We start from the raw sequence: 19,862 nt of genomic DNA on the forward strand, positions 1-19,862 counted from the left end.
GGTTTTGCATGTCTCACAGTTCCGGACATATTCACGGACCTCAGTTACCATACCTGGCCAAAAGTAATGCCTTCGAAGAAGGTCTAAAGTTTTCCCTACTCCACCATGTGCTGCCACAGGGGAGTTATGAAATCTACAGATTAAGGACATTCTTAACTTTTCAGGAATCCATAGTTTCCATGCTATATTTTCTTGACCTGGATCTCCAGTGTAATGATTAGTTCGCAGATAAACAAAGTTGTCTACTATTTTTACGTCCGGATATTTAGATGGATTTTCTTTAATTGACATTTTTAGATTCTTGTAATCTGGGTCATCAAAACTAGGTGAATTGAGATCAAGCTCAGGTTCAATTTCTTCGACTTCTAATACTTCGTCAACCTGGCTTCGGGATAAGGCATCCGGGACTATGTGGTCCTTTCCCTTCCGATGGCTAATTGTAAATTTGTACGCTTGTAGTTTGAAAACCCAGCGAGCTAGCCTCCCTGTCAAGTCCGGCTGCTTCATGAGCCATAGCAGCGACGAGTGATCGGTAACTACCTCGAATTCTTGTAGTTCTAAATAGCACCTAAACTTTTTGATCGCCTCGACCGCTGCTAGGCATTCCCGCTCGGTCACACTATAGTTTCTCTGGGATGTATTTAATTTTTTTGACATGTATGCGATTGGCTTTTCACTTCCATTGTCATCTAACTGAACCAATACCGCCCCAATGCCAAAATCCGAGGCATCACAATGTAAAAAGAATTTCTTTGTGAAGTCTGGATTGACCAATACGGGTGCTGACGTGAGTTTAGTTTTGATTACCTCGAAAGATTTCTGAGCTTCCGGAGTCCATTTGAACTTCTGTTTGGTGGTGAGGGTTTCAGTTATTGGAAATGTGATAGTCGAGAAGTTGTCTATAAATCTGCGGTACCAACCGGCAAGACCTAAGAAACCTCTCACTTGTCTTACTGTTTTTGGTACAGGCCAGTTAAGAATTGATTCAATCTTTTCTGGATCTGTATGGATACCCCCGTTGCCGATGACATATCCCAGATATTTGGTTTGGGTTACACAAAACTGACTTTTTTCCACATTGATTGTCAGATTTGCTTTAGACAATTCTTGGGATATTCTCACTAATACCGACAAGTGGCTTTTGAAGTCTTCGGAAACAATGACTATGTCATCTAAATATCCGAAGACGCAGTATCTCAAGTCAGGCGGTATGATCATGTCGACCAATCTACACATTGTTTGAGGCGCTGTGCAGAGCCCGAAAGGCATTACCACAAACTGATACAGTGGCCTTCCGGGCACTGTAAACGCAGTTAAGGGCTTCGAGTCTTCAGACAGTCCTATCTGCCAGTAGGCATCTTTAAGATCGAGTTTTGTAATTATATTTGCCTTGGGCAATCTGGCAAATATTCCCTCGATACTGGGCAGAGGATAGGCGTCTTTTTTCGTGACAAGATTCAACTTCCTGGCATCCAGGCATAGGCGAACCTTATTTGGTTTAAACACTAAGCGCATTGGTGATGACCAGGCGGAAGCAGATGGCTCTATAACTCCGAGTGAAAGCATACGATCGATTTCTTTATACATCAAGTTCTCCACCGCAGGGGAAACTGGATAAAATCGTTGCTTCACTGGTTTTGCGTCTCCTATCTCAATGTGGTGCTTTAAGAGAGAAGTCCTACCTAAACCTTGTCTCAAAAAATTAGGGAAAAGCTCTACTATAGCTTTCAATTGGCTCTGTTGACTATGTGTCAAAGGATATTTGAACTGTTCAGAGGTATCAGGTAAACATTCTGGTAAATTCCCGGCAATTTCGGTATGGCAAGCAGGTGATTCTAGTGCAGATATATTGGAAGAAATAGGAGTCGAATTTTGTGTCGTAGATATTATGGAACCTTCAAAAATGTCGGGGGCTAGACAGAAAACTTTCCAAAAATCTAACCCCAATATCAAGCGTTGTGTTAATGAGGGAACTATTAAAAGTTTTAAAGGATGACTTTCTCCACGAAAACTCATTTGTACATATAAGGACCCCAAAGTTCTTTGGACTGACCCATCAGCGGTTCTAACACATGTTTTCGCTTGTGTAAATTCTTGGTATTCCGTGAAATTGTGGGTTGCCAAATCGGACCCGATACACGATATATTGGCCCCGGTATCTAACAAGCCATATTCGGTAAATTGCAGGAAGTTGACTTTTGCGTAAAATCTTTTATCATTCGGGTCATTAAGAATTGTAGAAATAATATATTTTGAAGATAATTTACGTCGTTTATAATATTGTCTCAATCTACGAGTCGATCTTTTTGGACTTTTATTTTCCTTTATGGAAATTTCAGCTACGGAGAATATCCGTTTCCTCTTCTCTAAATATGCCTGATATCGCTCGTGATAAGGCCGAATTGGATATAAAATCTTGGTTTCTGGTTGAGGACATTTCAATTCAGTTTTAAGTATAGTTATTTTTGGGGATTGTTCATGATCTTGAGCTATTGAAGGAATCTGTTCTGCTACTGAGGATTTCGATTCAGATTTTGGCTCAAGGAGTTTTTTGTCTGAGAGGTAATCTTGCGATTGGCGCATTTTACGCAATGCGGTTTGTATACCTTTTTGGTACCACAACCATAACAGAAAACTGTGCGGTCCTGGAGACAATCGTCCCAGTAATGACCTGTTTCGTCACAGTTCCAGCAGACTATATTAGATGGATCCTTCCGGATGGCATCTACACATACCTCAGTTTGAATTTCTCGTTCTTCTTGTTCCCCGCATTGCAGATCTGCAATGTTTCTGCGAGAATTTAAATTATTTGAAAAATTTTGTTTCAACATCGAATTCCTTTTAAATGATTCATCGTTTATTAGGTTCTCCCGCATTTGTACTAGCTTCCTCAAATGAGCTATGGTAAATATTGGAACATAGAGTAATTCGTGTCGAATCTCAGTTCTCAAATTCCTAGTCAAAATTTCAACTAGCTCTTCTTCAGGTATTGGATTTCGCAAACGGTCGGCTATAGAGCAAATTGAATCATAAAATGAGTCGAACGATTCGTTAGCCCTCATTTTCCTATTTCTAATCGCCTCCATTAGATCGAAATCCGACCTTAGGTCTTTAAATTGTGAGCGTAAAGCTCCACAAAATTCCGCCCATTGGATGGATTCTACACTCTTATGGTATCGCCAATACCATTCTTTGCCTTTACCGGTCAAGAGGATTGGAAGGTTTTTGCACACATACGCGAAGTTATTGTTTAGGTGTTCCTTCGTCAAAGTTTTCACCCGATATAAAAACTCATCCACTGAAAGTCCCTGGTTAGAACCGTCGAATTGAATGTGCCAGTTTTGGAGAATGAGTGTTACTCGATCTGGTCTTAATAATTGCGAAAATTCTTCTGAGTTTGAAGGGGGATTCCAGTTAGTTTCATTTTCCCTGGAAGCCATAGATTGTGAATTGAAATCTGAAAGTGCATTTCTGTTTCTAGAATTGCAGTTTCCCGACGCATTTTGAGATTGGTTCTGGCTACCTAAATTTAAATTCCCCAAGGCTTTAGCAATACTTGATTCAATCATTGCATTGATCCGGGAATAGTCAACCTCCTTTGATTTTTTTACAGTATTATTAGAAGGTTTTGGTTTTGGTTGGTAGTTACTCTGTAACTGATTATTTGGAAAACTTTGTGGAGAATGTGGATATGTATTGAAATTAGTCGGTAACGTTTGAGAATTATCCTCGATTTCAATCAAGTTATTTGGAGGGAATTCAAAGTCATGACTGGTATCTAACTGTTCACTGAATAGTTTTTGTTTAAAGTTCCGTGTAACTGGGCGATTTACCGCTGCACCACGGGGTTTTCCTCGATATGAGGGGAAATGTTTTTTAATAGCTCCTGTCTGGGAAGACACTTCTACTGACTCTAAACTCTTTATAGGATATTTCTTTAGATTTCCTAACTCGCAAGCCACCTGGCAGGAAGGACAGTGGGAAGACTTCGACAAAACCTCCTCTATACATGATTTGTGGAAAATATGCTGACAGTTTTCCAATATAAAACATTCTTGAGTTTGTACTAAGAGGACTTCGTTGCAAGAGGGACATTTAATGTCATCCTCTGTCGCATTTGAGGCTTCCATATTTGGATTCGACACAGGACTTCGAATAATTGACATTTTCAACTCAAATTTGGGTTATATCGAAAAAGAAAGGACAACTGATTTGGCTACGTTCTATGATTTAGTTATTTATTTTGCTCTTCCAACAAAATATAAACATAAATTATGTGCAAGACAAAGTAAGCGTAACTCAATGTTACTGAAACAAATAAATGGAAAATAATTTTATCAAGTAACTAATAGTATGAATTGGATACGATTGGTTATGGAATTTAATAAGGTTTTTTAAAAAAATATTAAAGCTTCAATTTCAAGTATTTCTTGCTATTAAAGGTGAAGTAGAGTTGGGTTAAAAAAAATAAGTAATACTTGTTGCAGACCTGAGGATTGATTTAATAGGAAGAATAAAACTGGGCTATTGAGGACTTATTTCTTCCATAAACATCATCTACTGGACAAACCATCATACTATTCATGCTGCAGACTGAAACTTTTAGACTTTAACTCGCAAGCAGCAACATTAAAGTAGATCCAAGAAATTTCAGGATGACGATAACTCAGTCAACAGTAAATGGACATTTAGGGAACAAACAAATTCCGGAAGATTTGACAAAAAACATTTTAAAAACATTCAGACAGAGCCGAAAGTATTGCGGAAAGATTTCTCGGTCAGTTTTCCGAAACAATCAGAATTCTGAAAAATCCTGAGAACCTCCACAAGTATCCTAACCCCTGTATTATGTCTAAAAAATACCTTTTTCCAAATGCATATATAATGAAATCTAGTTGGGTGTATGTGAGAAAAGTTTATTGGGGCAATCTTTACCTAAGGCAGAACAAACATTTAATTGTAAATCCTAAACGATTCAACATCCAGAGAGGCTAATTCCTGTAGAATTTACAACTATATGCCTTAGCTGGTTGTGAATACGATCGTCTGCGACGAAAGATATAATTTGGCCTAAAAGGATTCGGTTGGTTTGCCCCACGCTGGGCGCCATTCTATTTATGTAAAGAACAATTCAAAGGAGAATGTTGGAAGTGGTTGGAAGTGAGAATAAGTTTCCTCAACGGTATGTTTTCCCTGTTTAAATTGAACCAGAATGATATAATGATGTTAAATTGGTTATTAAATGGAGCTCAAATCCGACTATGGGAGCCATTGAACTGTGCTAGCAAGCAGCCGGGTTAGGGGGGTTCTTGTCTTCATTGAGTCACTTTACATCATTCTAACATAAACAAAAATATTATTATAGACTCCCGTAAAACGAGAAGAGATAGCGAAAAAACAACATTGGATGGACAAGCTTCTGGCCAATCCCTGTACCCTTGATTGGTCAGATTAAACAAAGCAGATTAATATCAATCCCAGATAAAAAGAGAAACTCCTGGTGAGAATTGGAGTTCAGCCTCTAAACCCTCCCTTCCGTGGTCTCGTAGGCTATGGAATTTTAAAGAGACCCCTGATGCAACTTAACCCCCGCTGATTCTACTTCACCTTAGCAAGAATAAGATTTAGTCTATCTTTCCATGTTGACGAACAACCATATATTTGTAATTAAATTCAAAATGACATGGTATTGAAATAAAATAAGTGGTATTTCAAATGATAAGCTAACAATGACTAAGGCTATATATAATCTGATAGTTAACTAAGATGGAAAAATTATAGGTTTTTATAATTTTTTTATACATTGATATTAATTCTATCTTTATGTATATGACATTTTAAATCGATAGTAGTACTAATTCATCGGTAATGTTATTTTGTTGACTTTAAATTTTGGAAATGTTATGTGGGCCGAAACAGTTTAGAAAAAAATATATTTCTTTTACAAGATATGCTATCGGCTAGAATTAAACTGATCTGTAACGCTTTTATGTCGGCTATGATAATATTACCAAAAACGAAGGATCTAAAAACTATCCTTGAAAGAAGGCAATTAAAAAATAAAATTGAATTTGAAAAGGTTTTAAGGACAATATAAACTCGAAAAAAGGATATTTGTATAGATTTTTCGTTAAGGTACTACAACAGGATCACATATGCAAATATTTCAAAGGCTTATTTTAATTTGTTAACTCACTTGCTTTTGTTTTTGGCTTTTATCCTTTTAGCCACATTTCCGATGTTCGCCGAGGCCTCGAGATCATGCGAATGTGTATGTGAAGGACGATGATTTTTGCTGAAAGACTTTAAAGTGTGATTAGCTCTAAGAAATGTTGCATATGTTAAGGATGGATGGAACTCGACTTTTTAATACTTATTGATATACTTTTGTTGATTTTTGTAAATTACTTATTGGTGATTTTAAATCTATGCTTTCACTTTTAAATAATCATAAAGTAAATTTTCCGCTGTCACCAGGATTCGAACCCAGGTCTCTTAAACAACACGGTGATGCAATTCGTAATGCAGCTGCCCTCTACACTCTGGGCTACTGCGGCTTGTTGATGACGGCGAGTTAATGGTGTACTTGACTAGCTTCTCCTGGTATAATGTGGCTCCACACTGTCTAGGCTGATGTAAGCTTATCCGCCAATCAAAATTCAGATTAACTCTATTTTTAGAACACAACTCTCCGAAAAAGCTGTTGTGGAGATGATTGGTGGTTGAGTGTTAACACATGTTTCCCCGCACAGTGGATAGATTCGGAGAACTATAAATATGGCTTCCTTCGGAAACACAGCTGGAGAAACGAACCCCTATTATACACTGGCGGCGTTTTTGGCCATTTTCTTTAGGTATCGTCAAATTTAGACCGGAAACCAAAATGTACTGTCCCATTAACGGCCGCAAAATCTGCCACCGCAATGGGGATATCAGAAGAAATCTAAACGGGAAAGGGTTTGCTTATGACACTGAGTTCACATTTGTTATGTTCACTGCTTACCTTTGCACAATGGAAATTTCTAGTGAAGTTTTAGAAGATGAATATAAAACAGAAAAATTATCCGTTTACGGCAAGATTTTCTCAAAGTTGCTTTACCGAATCTTTAAAAAGAAGTTTTGTTTAAAAATCGAACATAATGCAGGAAAATTCGACCGAAGAATTACCTTTTAATAGGATATTAATTCAATTTATTTTAATTCGTTTACGTAAAACTATTGATGTTTGTGATTGGTTAAGATTTTTGGTTAAACTTATCTCAATGATTTCTTTGTGACAAACATTAATTAGCACTGTTATGGTTTAGGTATGCAAACACTGTCGATATCGGTACGTCTTGTCTTCAGTGGTTCAGCAAGGCAACAGAATGAGATAACTTTGGACAAATTATGTCTAAGCGAAGAATCTGTTAGGGGTTTATTTTCACCACTGATTTAGTAGTATGGGTACGTGAGAGAACTTAACGAAAAAGAGCTAATATTCCAGACAATTATAGCGGTGCCTAACTACTGCTCACTAATACCATTAAAACTAATTGAACAAGCATAAATCATCAAGCCCAAGTTTGGAGATTTTTAACGACAATCTCTAACAGAAAGATGATTCAGGAAAAATGTTCGAAAGACATACTTAGTTGTCGAAAATTAAAGGTTTTTTCTTTTCCAATTAGTTTAAGACATTTAAAAAGCATTAAAAAAGTGATAAAAATTTGTGTAGGGAATAAGAAAAAAATATTGACCCAATCTGGAATCGAACTGCAGACCTTACGACTCCAAGCACAATACGCTAGCTCTAGGCTACGTCGATTAGAGTGGGCGGCTCGGCAAGCTGAGTATATTAATCGTTTCTGTGGGGTGCAAGTCGTTTTTACAGTGATGCAAAAAGGCAGTTACAAACCAAAAGAGGGAATTCCGAAAATAGGGGAATCAGTCTATATCCCAGCAAACAAGTCTTGATCACTAAAGAATAAGAAAAATTAATTTGGTGAGGATCCATAATTTACCACAATCTACAGATTTTAAGGTCGATAGACCATACATATGTTCCGATATATAATATTGTTACATTGTGACTAGTAAAATATTTTTTATTAAAAAAAAATTATCTCTATCCATTTCTATTCTGCACGTTATTTATAAGAAATGTCCCATTCGTCGTTGATTATAGCTCCAAGATATTTAAAATTGTAAACTCTTTAGTTTAATTTTAGTGGTGATCTGTAGTAGGTCGTTTTAAAATACTGCACTGAGGGACTGTTTTTGCCCAAGATTTATTTTGATGTTTTCAAATCGAAAATCGGACTGTTTTACTTTACATTTCCGACATATTGAGTTAAATATTGATTATCTGCATACTTGTTTCTGGTCAATTTATCCTTGTTTATGGTAAACTAGCTGAACACGGTGCGCTTCGCTACGCCGCAGCACATTTACTTGTAGGTCAAGTTCCGTCACACATTCCAAATTTCATTGAAATCGGAACATATATGGCGAATAACAAAATTCCTTTACAATTCCATTTGAAAAAAATTAAAATTTTTTTTTACGAGCACATCTACGATTTTTGGTACAGAGGTAAAGGAAAAAAATCCGGTTTCAAATCTGCTTGCGTTCACGAAATTGGCCAATGCGCGCAAAAGTTATAGCGGTTTTTATTCTCATATAAAGAAAAAATATTTAAAAATATCTTTTTTGTTGTTATGAGAAAATGTATGCATAAATCGTTAACAGCAGTCCATATCTACTCGTAGATGTTTAAATAGTTATTAAATTTATTATTATTTTCGCGGAAAGTCAACAAATAATAAAAAAATTTTGAAGTAAATCCAAATTATCCTGTCCCAGAATCCGTACAAACCCTCAAAAAATAAATTAAAGAATATATGCGGAATCTAGACAATGCGTAGAAAAATATGATACCAAATTTATAGAGATTGGGTACGTAAATTGCATATTATAGCAACAACAAAAGAGAAAAACTTATTGTTGGAAAATATTGTTGCAAATATTATTTTGGTTTGATTCTAAAAATTAGAAAAAAATATTTGGGAGTTCTCCAACTATTTTGCTAAAATCCCATAGAATAATGAATGTATACAGTTAAAACTTCATCAAAACATATGGTTTACCATCGCGAAAGTTTAACTGATTAGGGTAGGAAATTAAGAGTAATATTGAAATTACAATCATTCAATTAATATTATAATTAAAAAGCCTGTTATTCGCGAATTAGTTAAAGTCGGTTGATGCGCATCCGTTTTTGGATACAGCGAATCAATCTCTGTCAAAATTTATGCATATTTCGATGTTTCACTCAGGGGCCATTGTGTGCCACCAGTTGCATCATACACTGCAAAAAACCTTAAAGTTGGTAAAAGTCGCGCAATGTGCATACGATTTTGATGCGCATCCGGTTTCGTCAGCGCCTATCAAAAATACGTCCAAATATACCAATTTTAATTAGATTCTTCAAGAACCGCGGATGTGCCTCCACATTCTATTTTTGGTGAAAAAACCCATATTACACGCGAATCTCTGTAATTTATGACACGCGTTTTCGCAAATATTATAATCGCGTATAAAGGATTCCATTTACGTAAAAAAATTTCAAGAAAATCGTGGTTTAGTACGCGGATTTGTCGAAATAATTTTTTGCTGCTTTTCCTATTTTCAGGGTATCTATATCCGCGGTTTTAGTGGATGGATTCGATCACGGAAAGTCTCATTAAATCCGTCGCGTAAAAAAACTAAATTCACGCAGGGTACAAAGGAAATTGAATGGCACATGTAAATTTTAAACGCAAAAAATAGGTTTTTTAAAAAAAATCACGCATCAAATATTGGCCTTTAGACTCCAATTACTAGGATGCTGTAAGGAGCACACTCATGAGATATGCATTAAACGACGTAGAATCACGAGTTTTATAATCCTAATGTGAGTTTTGAATATTATCTTGTTGCGCGTCCGAATTATTAAAACAATTCAAAAAACCCCGAAATTCCGGCTTCAAAATGTCAGCATCAGTGGATGCAGTGGATATATCGAAAAATGATACACTAGTATCATATTGCCCATGAAGTATTCTTTGAGTCTTTCTTTGGGCATATGTCTATAAAATGTAAGGTTAAGCCAGAAATCGGAAGGGAGCATAAAAAAGCTTGTTGGCTTCAACCCATTTTTACCTATTTTTCTACATTGGTGCCAACACAGCTTCCACGTAAATTAATTTTAATGGTCGACCTTATGGGATTCCTCCTAAAACACTTCAGTTTAAAGAATGTATATCATACTATATAGAATATGTTAACAGTTCGCGAATTCTGAAAGGGTGAAACTCGGATTCATCGATTGTAAAAAATTTTTGTTTTTCGCCATATAAGGTTTTTGGTGCATCAAATGCATAAAATCGGCCGAAAATTTATATGGGAGCTATATCAAAATCTGAACCGATTTCAATATAGTTTGGCAAATTTATTTCTAGTCCAAATTCCGTCACACATTCCAAATTTTGATCTGTAACCATTCATCAGATATCTGCATACAAAATCTAAATTTCTTGGAGGTACCTCCGATCCTTAGGATATATCTCCGGATCGGCGCGAAGTTTCAAAATTTAATATAGCCTATTTTACTTTCAGACGATGTTGCAATATACCCTCAAAATTTTCAGGAAGATCTGTTCAGTGGTTTTCGAGTCCATAAATTACAAACAAACAAACGTACAAACATTTTCCTCTTTTATAGATACGGCCTCATGTGTTTTTTATCTGTCTGCAGACCCTTCATGACGGGGTTTTTTATGACTGAATCACATTCAATACTGCTAGACTATCATTAACCGCAAAAGTCGTAAAAATGCATAATGGCAAAAAATTGCAAAAATGATTAGTTTTTTAGTACACCTTCTCACCATGCAAATTGTTATTTGTTACCCCATAATAGTTGGTAATTATTATTTTTGACTCTATGGGCCATTATTACATGTGTTCTTTTACAATCTGGTGGATTTGAAAACGCAAAATAATCCAATTTTGAGGCGTTAAAATATAATTTTTATATTGAAAGTTAATTCCAAGAAGCTCCTCCTTGAAATTCAATCATCACTTTTAACTTTAAGATAACCGGAACGCTATAAATATGTTCGGTAAATCCAAACTATAACAAAAGAATACGTAGGCCATATTTATATTATAGCCTTTGCAGGGTTAACCTTCTTTATGAGGATTTATTTGAATTATAAGCAAAGGAATTTACATTTGAAACCCAGTGGGTTTGTTAAATCCGGTTATATATAAACGCACTCTTATAATAATGTGGTTATATGTTATAAATCTTAAATAATTCTGACGGAATATTGTTTTGAGGACCACTAGCAAAAAACCATTTAGTTTTTACATAATTTGTTGCCAGAAATTAAGACTTAATATGAACATTTTTACAATATTGGTTTTTGCAATCATTTAATTGTCTAACTGTATGTCTATAAGTACATACATACATTGTTTTGTGAATGTTCAACGATGCAAAGGTACGATGATAAACAGAGTGTACAACAATTGTCCATGGCTTTGTAGGCGATACACTTTGTGTTTTCTATACTAAATGAATAAACTATTTATTGCATGACATTTTTCATGTGCGAATGGTTGGTTGATACCTGCCTAGACTTGGGATCTTGGTGGGGACAAACGCAATTCAAGACTTCACAACTAGAGTTGGGTCGTTCATGAACGAACCGGCTCAAAGGAACGATTCCGTGAAAAGAACGAACGGATCCGTCTCCAGCTCATTGTTTTATATCGTTCATTTAGATCCCCGATGGACGAGTCATTGCTGCTTACAAAATTAGCAGCATTGATTTTGCTCTAAACAAACGCTGCACAAATTTCCACACAAAACAAACAATGATTCAGAGAGCTACTCTCGCTCAGTAACTCACCTCATTCAGTAGCACATCTCGGTCATATCTTTCTTTTGCATCATTTGTTCATCTGGTTCTTTCATATCAAAACCACCACCACTACGTTCAGAAACAAAACCACCCCCATTAGCACACAAACAAGCAAGTAACACAACAGTTGTGTCATTCGTGAACGAACATTTTCAAAAGAACGATTCGGTGAAAAGAACGACGGAGTCATATGCAGCAGAGAACGAACGACTTCAAAAGAAAATAATACAGTCAAATGTATTGTTGAACGAAAAAGAGCCAACGAACGAAGTAAATGACCCGGATCTTTTTGGTGAACGGAATGAAAAAGATCGATCCGCTCAATGAACGAGATTGCCCAACACTATTCACAACACGAAAACGAAATGCTGAGTAACAACTAAAAACCGCACACACCAACAATCCAATTGAGCAAACAAACCGCATCGTCATAAGAGTTGCCAATATCGTGGATTTAAATTTATCAAGTCAGGGATATTTTGTAATAATCCATAGTAAAATTGAATATAAACATTATGTATTTTGAATCTCAATTGTACCCAAATCGAATAGTTCCTGTGAAAAATTGCCATTCGGAAACCTGGCTCCTATGCCTGGAGTATAGTCTTTCTGCCAAACCATAAAGGGAGTTGGAAAATTGGATACATGTTCAGTTTTTCTAAGGTCACATACGTAAGTTATGTTGTTAAATGTTAGATATGACGTTATTAGTGGCCGAGTTACAAAATTTAAAGAATCGTCGACGTTTAAAAAACATGTTCCGATGATTAACTGTGTCGAAGTGAAACGTTAATTATTGCTGTGATATAACTATGTCCAGCTCTTAACCCTCTAAACCAGCAACGATTCACGTTGAAGATACACATACATTTGTTTATTTTTTTAAAACAATTTATAAACGTAACAGAGTGTGGTCATAGGTCGGCATTTCATATTAGATTATGGGACTGGTATGATTTTGGCATGTTTCCATTGTTAAGGATATAGCTGGAAATGAGAATAGCATGGAAGATATATGTAAAAAAAGGATAATATTCGGGGCTCAACACGGTCACGACTAATGGCATGAGATTTATATTGTTTTAAACTATTTAGAATTTCTTCATATGTAACACAAAGGAATTCAAAATTTCCAACACCAAAAAGCAGCGTACGTAAAAATACTTTAAATAACATTTCCAATCGTTTCGTAAAACTAAACATAACCCACGTTGACCGAACTCGCTGTTTAGTTTTGTTTACATTCGTGAGTGCGAACAAAACGAATAGCGAAAAGTTCTCAATTCCACAACAACATATAGATAACGAAAAAGTACAAAACACTTAACGATTCAATGAACGAATGATTCGTTTGGTGGTTGAAAACATCAACCACATCAACCGTAGTATCCCAGCAAACAAAATGTCGGATGTCCGATATATCGGAACAATTTCGGAATTAAAATCGTTCAGATTTCGTATCGATTTCTATACGATTTTTTGTAGGGGAATTCGTTCAGATTTTGTTCCGATTTCGGAGAAAATGTCGGAAGTAAATTTCCCTTCGAATATGATAATGTTTTTCTTCCGACTTCGTTACGAATTCGGATCGATATGTCGGAGACAAATTTCCCTTCGCACAACAACCACCTTTTGTATATATCTAACAAGCAACATTTGTTTGTTGTCGAAAAACAAAATGGTTGGTTATAAATTTCGCATATACATTTTTTTAATATTTTAAATATAAAAGCAACATAGAATAATTCAAACTAGTGCTGATAGACTCAACATATTCGTACACAAAGTTTACATTTTTCTACTATAACTACAAAATGATAACAACAGTGAAAATCATTAGATATCTTTGAAATTATAATCTTCCAATAAAAAACATTACAAAGAAAATTTATCAATAAAAGAGAGGCATCAGAGAAACATTTTTTCCTTCGATAATCATTCGAAATTATTCCAAAATCGTTCAGAAATCTTTACGAAAGTTCGGAAGGTACCTCAGATTTTCGTACGACATTATTCCGAAATCGTTCAGAAATCTGTACGAAAATTCGGAGGAAAAAATTCGCATTCCGAATTTCCCAAGGATTTTCTTCCGATTTCGTTGCGAATTCTGACCGAAATCGGTCCGATTTCGTTCCGAAATTATGTCAACCACTTCATACAACTTTCGTTAAGATATCGTTACGATTTCGGATCAGATATCGGACGTAACGTCCGAATTTTGTTCCGATTTCGTTACGATATCGGTACGATTGCTTTGCTGGGTTGTTCGGTATTTGGATGTTAGCGATAGGAAGGTTCCCAGCAAACCAAATGTCGGATGTCCGAAATATCGGAACAATTTCGGAATTAAAACCGTTCAGATTTCGTATCGATTTCTATATGATTTTTCGTAAGGGAATTCGTTCAGATTTCGTTCCGATTTCGGAGAAAATGTCGGAAGTAAATTTCCCTTCGAATATGTTAATGTTTTTCTTCCGATTTCGTTACGAATTCGGATCAAATTTCCCTTCGCACAACAACCACCTTTTGTGTATATCTAACAAGCAACATTTTAGTTTGTTGTCGAAAAACAAAATGGTTGGTTATAAAATTCTCATATACATTTTTTAAATATTTTAAATATAAATGCAACATATAATAATTCAAGCTAGTGCTGATAGACTCAACATATTGGTACACAAAGTTTACATTGTTCTACTATAACTACAAAATGATAAGAACAGTAAAAATCATTAGATATCTTTGAAATTATAATCATCCAATAAAAAAATCAATAAAAAAGAGGCATCAGAGAAAAAATTTTTCCTTCGATAATCATACGAAATTATTCCAAAATCGTTCATAAATCTTTACGAAAGTTCGGAAGGTACCTCAGATATTCATACGACATTATTCCGAAATCGTTCAGAAATCTGTAAGAAAATTCGGAGGAAAAAATTCGAATTCCGAATTTCCCAAGGATTTTCTTCCGATTTCGTTGCGAATTCCGACCGAAATCGATCCGATTTCGCTCCGAAATTATGTCAACCACAACAACCCAGCAAACCAATCGTACCGATATCGTAACGAAATCGGGACAAAATTCGGACGTTACGTCCGATATCTGATCCGAAATCGTAACGATATCTTAACGAAAGTTGTATGAAGTGGTTGACATAATTTCGGAACGAAATGTCGGAACGATATCGTATCGATTTCGGTCAGAATTCGAAACGAAATCGGAAGAAAATCCTTGGGAAATTCGGAATTCGAATTTTTTCCTCCGAATTTTCGTACAGATTTCTGAACGATTTCGGAATAATGTCGTATGAAAATCTGAGGTACCTTCCGAACTTTCGTAAAGATTTCTGAACGATTTTGGAATAATTTCGTATGATTATCGAAGGAAAAAAATTTTCTCTGATGCCTCTTTTTTATTGATAAATTTTCTTTGTTATATTTTTTATTGGAAGATTACAATTTCAAAGATATCTAATGATTTTCACTGTTGTTATCATTTTGTAATTATAGTAGAACAATGTAAACTTTGTATACGAATATGTTGAGTCTATCAGTTCTAGCTTGAATTATTATATGTTGCATTTATATTTAAAATATTTAAAAAATGTATATGCGAATTTTATAACGAACCATTTTGTTTTTCGACAACAAACTGAAATGTTGCTTGTTAGATATATACAAAAGGTGGTTGTTGTGCGAAGGGAAATTTGTTTCCGACATATCGATCCGAATTCGTAACGAAATCGGAAGAAAAACATTAGCAAATTCGAAGGGAAATTTACTTCCGATATTTTCTCCGAAATCGGAACGAAATCTGTACGAATTCCCCTACGAAAATTCGTATAGAAATCGATACGAAATCTGAACGATTTTGCTTCCGAAATTGTTCCGATATGTCGGACATCCGACATTTGGTTTGCTGGGAACATACAACTTTCGTTAAGATATCGTTATGATTTCGGATCAGATATCGGACGTAACGTCCGAATTTTGTTCCGATTTCGTTACGATATCGGTACGATTGGTTTGCTGGGTTGTTAAGCAATCAAATGTGTGTGTGTATGAGTGTGTCGTTGATCATTTTTCACAGTAAATGTTTGCCAAAAATTCTTTTTGTTTGGGTGGTGAATGAAACAACTCGGCAAAGCATAGCCGAAGTTACATTTCAGCAATCGTACGGTTTCCATCTTTTTACATTGAAAAGTTTGTGGTTTTGTTTTGGTTGTTAGAATGAAACGATTCAGAGAAGCTGAAAAGTTTGTGGCTTTGTGTGATTGGTACGGGAATTGTTTTCTTTCTTTCCGTTCATTGATATTTTCAGACATAACTGTAACAGAAGGGTTGCACAGAGAAGGAATATTACTTTTTAGGAATTTGTGTGGGGTTAATTGTCGTTATTTAATGTCCGATTTTTTGTATATCTCGTTAAAGCTGGCCTTTGCAGATTTCTTTGAGTTTCTTAGGTATTGTACTTTATTAAAACAACAAAATTAGCGCCAGATGGCAGATATTGAGATCCTGGAAAGCTTTAAAGTTGTCTTTGTGCATAATATACCTTCCTGCGCTTCGATTAATGCACGTTTTTCCTGATATTTCTGAGGAAGTTAATAGATTTTGCGGAAAAATTACGTACATATATGATTTGAATTTGCCTACATATACATACGCAATGGAATTGACAATTGAAATCCACATAACAATGTTAATGAACTAGGTATATTTTCTGAATATGTAATAGCTCTATTCATTTTCGTATTACGTTTCTTTCAAAAACTTCCATCTCCCTCATTACTGTAAACCAGATAGGAAATGCATGGTGTAGGATTAGCCAAATACTAACAATTTGTAATTCGAATGTATTTGAATCGTCTTAGTAAAACAAGCCATTAATTTAAGATTTTTTTATTCAGAATACCAATGGGCGACAAATAATTTGTATTACACTTATTAAAGTTCTCTTCAGAAATCCAAATGTTTTGTATCACGTTACCTTCCAAATTGCTAGGACAAATTTTAGTCGGACGTTTAAGTCAAAAGAACAATTTTTAATTAATACTTAGTTTTTTATATCACAAAAATCAGCTCTGTGAAAATATTTTCTATTTAAAACAAATATATCGGGAAATGCATACTAAAAACAACACACTGGCAACACTAAACAGTCGAAATACTGGCTTGAATCGTTGTAAACTTCTCCAAGAGGTGTAATTCTTGTTTGCCGTTCGACAATGGAGCTATTTTCAGACCTTTTGTTGGTGGGGAATAAAACCATAATTATTGTTGTTGCTTTTCTGAGCCAAATTATGACATTTAAAAAATAAACACACACAAATACATGGGCATAAAAGAGTACACGAAAAAATACGGACGGTATGCTCATATTTTGGCCAATCGATGCTGCTATTGTGGTTTTAGTTTATGTGTACAATATAGGAACACAGCAATGGCTGGATGTCTGGCTGGGAGAGAGATAATACATATTGAACCGGAGAAGGTATTGCTGATGTTGGCTGTTTTTAGTATTTTTGAACGAAATCTAGTTTTATTTTTTTTTTGTTTTTGTATCTACTGTTTCGTTTTCAAGATTAAAATTTAAAAAAAAAAATATTTCTGTTTTTTTAATTATTCACAATAGGTACAAAGTGTTGTCAAAGGACAGATAGAGGGGACACACAAACGTAACATTGATAATTTGCACATTAATTGATGACTTTTTTTTTTAATCAAGTTAAAGCACTAACACGCACAGGTGATTGACCTTTTTTGCGTTGATTTTATGATTTGTAATGCCAGAATAAACGACACTGTTTAGTTTTTCTATTTTGTTTTCTCATAATTTCACACAGATGTGCACACATACACACAATGTTTGTGTATATCGATTCAACACTTGAATTTTTTAAAATTGTTGTTTTGTTTCCTTTAAAAAAAAAAACACAAAAATTTTTAGTTTTCCTCTTGTGGTACGATTGAAATTTTATAATTTGTCGTTGTACAACTTATTTCCATTCATTTAAGATTCGTGGTCTACCTTTGAATGGGATACACACAGAAACAAAGAGATTCTATGGTTGGTTTGTATTTCCTTCTTTTTTTCAATGCAAATAAAAACAATACATAGTAAGTAAATCGGTGTGTATGTAATATTGATGGTGTGTTTTTTTTTTTTCGAATAACACGCACGACACTGCGAGCACAACTTTCTTATTCTGCGAACCAACCGAACTAAACTGATTATTGCAGCAGCTGATTATTGTCTTGGCACCGGCACAAGTATTAATTCTCTTCAAAAATACATATTTTACTGTCTGCCTAAGAGAAAGAATGAGAGCACAAATGTTGGCATATACACGTTTCTCTTAAATGAATTTGTACAAAACGTTACAGTGATGTACAAAGCATTAAACTTTAATTTAACCTGTAATCATTAAAGACCCTAGTGGGGGAAGAACTGTCACATCACACCGTGTTAAAGAATATTTAGAACTGGCAAAAAATCGATAGCACTATCGATATTTTATTTTTTGACTCAATATCGATAGCTACTTTTTTCGACATTTTATCGACATTATCGATAGAGTTCCGCTATTTGTAAATTTGAAAGTATAAGCAAAACAAAGATTCGAAGCGAAATTATAAAGGAGAATGGCGGCGGAAAGGTCAAAGAGGCTCTGGCATTCCTTTAAAATTTGACAGTTAGAAACGAATTAAGCAAGTGACGACGCCAATAGCAAACACAAGTGAAATAAATGGATTCGTGTTATTTGAAGTGAAGTTTTTCCATATATGTATATTTAATTCCACCTGCCTTACCAGTTATTTCAGTCTACTGCGAGATCGCTATTACGTACAGGATTACTATCACATTAAACATTTTGTGGAAATTTACAAGTTTTGAATTCACTATATTTCCCAATAAATGCCTTTTAACAAGTTGTTCCAAGATCTGGTGTTTCTATAATTGTAAAATCAGGATTGCAGTATGGAAAAGTATCTAAAAAATCCAAACGTAAGTTGAATTGCAAATTGAGAAGAACATCACAATATTTTCATTTTATCTTTTATAGATCCGAGTAAAGTTAGCGTTGAAACTATCAGCTGTGATAGCAGCTTGGAAGAAGAGACTGTTGCGAGTTGTCCAGTCACAAGAAAAAAATCGTCAGAGGTATGGAAATTTTTCCTAAAAACGAAAGATGGAAAGCACGCGAAATGTCGTATGTGTTCAAATGTCTACAAAACTAGTGGCAATACATTAACCTTTTCGACCTTCTAAAGAGAAATCACCCAACATTCCGGAATAATTCGATGTCAGTCCACACCATAGACACCTTTTTAAAAAATAATGATGAATACGAACAAACATCGGAACGGAAAGAAAATCAATTGATGATGTGTTAACGGCTATTATTTGCTCTGAATGTCCAACCTTTTAGTATCGTGGAGGATGACGTGTTCCAAAAGTATGTAAAGTGCTTGGATACTCGGTACATTTTGCCATCACGCAATACGCTGAAAATGGTCGAATTGAATAACTCAGCAAAAGGTAAGCTGGTGGAATTCTTAGTAATGTTGACCACTGCGCCATTACAACCAATTGTTGGACATCACGAACGAACGAGCGATATTTGATTTTAACTTCTCATTTTATACCAAAGGATTTTATATTGCGCAAAGCTGACCTGTCCACCAAAAAGCTCCTTGTCACCATCAACCACAGTGCAGACAATATAGCATTCTCGCTGCGTAAAGTTTTTACGAAGAAGGTTGCAGCTGTCGCAACTGAAAATATGTGTATTCGTTTACTCAAAATTTTTACAAATTGTTACTGGATGTTGTTCGTTTACTCTACACTATAATGCAAAAGACCTTAGTCGATTATAAGAAGTTACTGAACTTGTACAAATTGTTGAG

General features: G+C 35.1%; 1 protein-coding gene across 6 annotated transcripts in view; it reads right to left on the reverse strand.

The window, feature by feature from the left end:
* The window catches only part of Oatp30B (Organic anion transporting polypeptide 30B), a 79,229-nt gene extending 61,046 nt beyond the window's left edge, over positions 1-18,183 (reverse strand). For 3 of the 6 annotated variants that reach the window (XM_073968527.1, XM_073968521.1, XM_073968523.1), the window contains exon 1: positions 17,983-18,183. The gene's annotated coding sequence lies outside the window, so the exon portion shown is untranslated. Of the gene's footprint in view, positions 1-17,428; positions 17,872-17,982 lie in introns of all 6 variants that reach the window. The other 3 variants (XM_073968522.1, XM_073968525.1, XM_073968524.1) reach the window with 2 other exon arrangements.
* Positions 18,184-19,862: the final 1,679 nt, after the last annotated feature.

The sequence above is a fragment of the Musca autumnalis genome, unplaced genomic scaffold (genome assembly GCF_047663935.1).
Source record: "Musca autumnalis isolate F117 unplaced genomic scaffold, ASM4766393v1 scaffold_2, whole genome shotgun sequence".
Taxonomy (NCBI): domain Eukaryota; kingdom Metazoa; phylum Arthropoda; class Insecta; order Diptera; family Muscidae; genus Musca; species Musca autumnalis.